The sequence below is a fragment of the Echinops telfairi genome, unplaced genomic scaffold, assembly GCF_000313985.2.
Source record: "Echinops telfairi isolate 266 unplaced genomic scaffold, ASM31398v2 ScPeMD7_21;HRSCAF=78, whole genome shotgun sequence".
Classification (NCBI taxonomy): Eukaryota; Metazoa; Chordata; class Mammalia; order Afrosoricida; family Tenrecidae; genus Echinops; species Echinops telfairi.
This window is the reverse complement of record NW_022103918.1, coordinates 1,043,449-1,048,232: the sequence shown is the minus strand read 5'-3', so window position 1 is coordinate 1,048,232 and position 4,784 is coordinate 1,043,449.

Here is a 4,784-nt window from a genome sequence, read left to right as displayed (position 1 = left end):
GTTTCCAGTTCCTATCTGTACCAGTGTACATCCTCTGGTCTAGCCAGACTTGCAAAGTAGAATTGGGATCATGATAGTTGGGGGTGGATGGGTGGGAGCCTTTAGGAACTAGAGGAAAGTTGTATTTTTCATCGTTGCTACATCACACCCTGACTGGTCTCCTCCCTGAGACCCTTCTGTAAGGGTATGTCCAGTGGCCTATAAATGGGCTTCGGGTCTCCACTCCGCACTCCCCACCTCATTCACTATGGTAAGATTTTTTTGTTCCGATGATGCCTGATACCTGATCCCTTCGACACCTCATGATCACACCAGCTGGTAAGCTTCGTCCATGTGGGCTTGCAGCAAGACAATTTTAAAAATAAACAGAGAACCTACAGAGTAGGATAAAATTTTTGTCAATGGCACAAAAGACAAGGGGATAATTTCTAAAATCTGAAGAAAACTGATTCATTTTAATATGAAAAAGATAAATAACTCAATTACAATGTACACAAAGGACGTCAACAGATAGTTCACTGAAAATGATAGTCAAGCTCCAATAAACACGAGAAGAAATGTTCACAATCATAAGCCATTCGTGAAATGCAAATCAAAGTAATGATGAAATACCACCTTACACCAACAATGACAGCCAAGTTTTAAAACAAATGGGAAACACCTAAGACTGGAGAGACTGCAGAGAGATCTGCAGCCTCATACATTGCTGGGTGATCTGTAGATACTGACAGCCACTGTGGAAAATTCAGAGCAACTGGGAGTAGAAATTTCACATGATACAGCAATACTACTGCTGGGTATATAACCAAAAATGGAAGAGCCACAACATGAACAGATGTACACAAACCTGTGTTCATCAAAGCACAGTTCACAATAGCAAGGCATTGGAAACCCCCTCTAGTAGAGGAGTAGATAAAGAAGCTTTGGTACATACCCAAAATGGAATACTATGCACCATTAAAAAATGATGATGAAGCCATGAAGCACCTCATGATGTGGATGGACCTGGAGAACGTTATGTTGAATGAAGTTAGTCAATCATTAAAAGATAAACACCGGGTGAGACCGCTACCATCATGAACAATACCCAGACTTTCACACCCACAGGAGCAGACTGTGGAGGTTGCTAGAGGAGGACCGGTAAAGGAGAGGAGATGAAACAATGACGTAGAAGGTTGACAGGTGTCGACTTTGGCCAAAGGGGATATAAAAGTTCACAAGAGGGACAAGAGAAATTAAGAGAGGTAGATGAGTAGAACGCTGAAGGGATTGATGAGCAGTTTGAACTTTGGAACAGAGATGATGATATGAAATGTAACACACACACCCTCCCATCGAATTCATAATTAAATAATTTTAAATGGTTTTATTTCAATATCCTTTGAATGATCATTTCCTTTCTGTACTCAAAGATTATTTGTTGGCAATGATCACTTTCTCCTTTACATTTTGGTTATTTGATCTCTCAAAGTAGCTCATCGTTCAGCGGTTGGTGCCGTGTCTTGTCTTTATTGGTTTTCATAGCCTTGAATAGAGTGTTTTAAAATACTGCTGTTCATTTGAAATTTGCTGAGTTAAATTGAAAGGGTCAGCATTACAGTTCTCCTGGTTTTTAGTTACAACAAAATCTATCTTCTAGATAATTGAGTTCCTAAGGATGTGGCTTAGGGACTGAATAAGACTCTATAAACGGTCCTATAGCTGGATGCTAAGAGACCAGGTACCTTGGACATAAGATCAGTTTCTGGAAGAAAAGTACCAGTTGTTCCAAAAAAAAAAAAGAATGGAGGAAAGGAGGGACAAGTTTCCAGAGCTGGAAATACCAGCCAAAGACAAAGCCAACATTGAAAACTCTGAAGTATATCATCTGTGATCCCTGTCCAAGATGAAAATGCCACACTTTATTTGAAATCTCTGCATCTGCTCAGTCACAATCAGGCCTTGGTTTGGATCTCAATTCTAGCCGTGACTTCATAGGGCCAAAACCACCAGCTAAAAAAATGTGTGGTTAGTGTAGCCCGTTATTTGTTGCCAGGGGACCGAAAATAAACTGGACGTCAACGATCTTTTTAAATCTGAGGCCAGTCAAATTGACCTGTGGTTAGGCCAGGCCTAAATTGTGGCTTGAAATAAGAACTCTAGTAGTCAAACATGGAGGTATCTGAATTAAATTGCAGAATTCAGCCTCCGTCAAAAATCTGAAATGAGCAATTTATGTTGTCCCCCTCCCTTCTCCTTCCCATACCTACTCTTTCAGCTTCCTATCTTTAGCTAGGGAGCCCTGATGGGGTAGTGGTTAAACATTGGGCTGCTAACCACAAGGTCAGCAGTTCGAAATCACCAGGGGCTCCACAGCAGATAGTCTCAGAAACCCCCAGGGGCAGTGCCACCCTGTCCTATCAGGTCGCTGTGAGTTGGCATGGACCCACAGCAGTGAGTTTGGTTTGGGTTTGGCCCTCTCTTTGTGCTGTAATGGATGGCAGCTCTCTGAGGTTGGTTATTCAAGCTCATGGCGTGAGGTGCAGCAGTGGCCAACATTTGATGTGTAAACATTGAACAGAGATGTTTTGTACACCATTTCAATCGCAGTAAATTCTAACAAACAGGTGTTAAATGCTTAGGTTTACTATGTAAATGTTTATGAGTTAGAAGGAAGCTTGAGCAAGTAAAGCAATGGGACATTTTAAAACCTATAAAGCTATTTTACCTGATAGTTCAATGGCAGGTGCATATGTTATGCATTTCCAAAGCTCCCAAACAGCTGCACACACACACTCCCTGTGAACTAGGGGCCTTGGTTAATAGTACGGATCTTGACTTATCAAGTACCACAGAAATTTAAGAAATCAATCATAGGAGAAAATGTGAGCAGAGGGCAGACGTATATGGGAACTCTCTTTTCTTCACTTATGTTTTGTAAATCTAAAATTTCTCTAGAAAAGCAAAGTGTATGAAAATTATTTTACAAGTGGTACAATTTACAGCATGATCATATAGCCTGTGTTTATTATATTATTGCTCTGTACCTATATGATTGCTCTGAATCAACTATCAAGTTGATTCCAACTCAGGGGATGCCATGTGACAAAGTTGAACTATCTCCAAGACTTCCTAGGCTAGAGTCTTCATGAGGCCAGATGAGCAGGTCATTGTCCCACACTGAGTGACTGGTGGGTTTGAACTGCTGACTTCTATATCATCATGTGAGTGCTTACCCATTGGGTCACCTGGGCTCCTTATTCTGATCTGACTTCTATGTGTGTAATTGTCTTGGCGGCTCTTCACTAAACTTTGAATTATTTCTTTATATACGCTAGGGCCTAAGACAGTAGCAAGAGAAAAATTGGTGCTGAATACTGCATTTTTTTTAAGAGGAAAAAGCACTTGTCAGGATATAATTTTATAACAAGACCAAGATGTTGACATGGTGAGGCAGTGACTATAATGTCCCATTAGCACTACTGTTGATCTATAATAGAAAATATTTTTCTATTTGAAATGCATTTGCTTCAAGACCTTAGAGGAGAGACGAATTAGAGTAGTATTCATTTTGAATGACTACCCTGGCCAAATTCTTGTACATATGCACCAAGGGTATAAAAGTACTCACAGCATAAAGACACTCTCATGAAAGGCAGCAATGGCCCCATTCTCCTGCTCAGCATGCCCTCATGTGATGATGAGAGATTAAACCTTCATCCTAAGTACAGTGAATTCAATATCTTTATACAAAGAAAGACTAAAAGACTGATCAAAGTCATTTTTTAGTTTCAGTTGCACTCCATATCAGTATACTACTTTAGGAGGCAGAACGTAACTGAGCTTAACTGGTGTTCTTCCTGAAAGACTGGCCTACTTTCAGCTCTATAGGTAAAATTCACTTCTAGAAAAACTAGTCACTGCTTGCAAAATATAGTGATGTGGATCCCCTCGTGAGAAGAAGTTGAAATGCAAAGAGATACTGGTTTGTTTTATCTAAGGTCACACGGAGCCTGCAGCAGAGCTAAAGATGCAAAAACAGGGTGCTTGCTACTTCGTTATATAACAGAACAGTGAACCACCCAAACCAAACCCACTGCTTTCGAGCCAATTCCAACTCACGGTGACTGCAGACGGCAGACTAAGTCAGCCAAGGCTCTAAATCATTAAAGAAGCAGACTGCCACGTCTTTTGTCTGCAGAGCGGCAGCTGGGTCTTAACCACAACCTTTTGGTGAGCCGCTGAATGCAAACCACTGTGCCACCACCTGCGATCCCTCTTTGAAGGCTAGCAAAAGCGAAATATCCCTCCGATGTTTCACATGGAGAAACTATGCATGGTCAAATGATGCCACCTAACCAAGGTGACAAAGGGAAGCCTTCAGATGAGCAACAGCGCTGGCACCACTTGACAACTTATTAGAAATGCAATGTTCTTCGCCTCATCTGACACCTAGTCAGAAACGCTATATAAGGCTCCCCAAATCTCCAGCTTCCTAAACCTGCCAGCTAATTCTGAGACATGCAAAATTGTAGAACTACTAGAATCTAGAATCTGCATGATTGATAACACATTTAAAGCAGATTTACTTTATTCCTCCCAATTTATAAGAAAGTGCACTGGAATCAGGTCATTCGTTGGCACTGAAAGGTTAGGAAAGATCTTAAATTCATTAATTCATTCACTTAATTCAAAGAGATAAAAGGTCATCCTAGTCTATGTTTTCAGGAGAGAAGATGAAATTTAAAAATGAATAAGGTATGATTTGGTCATTCAGGAACTTAAAAATACTGGAAAAAATAAGA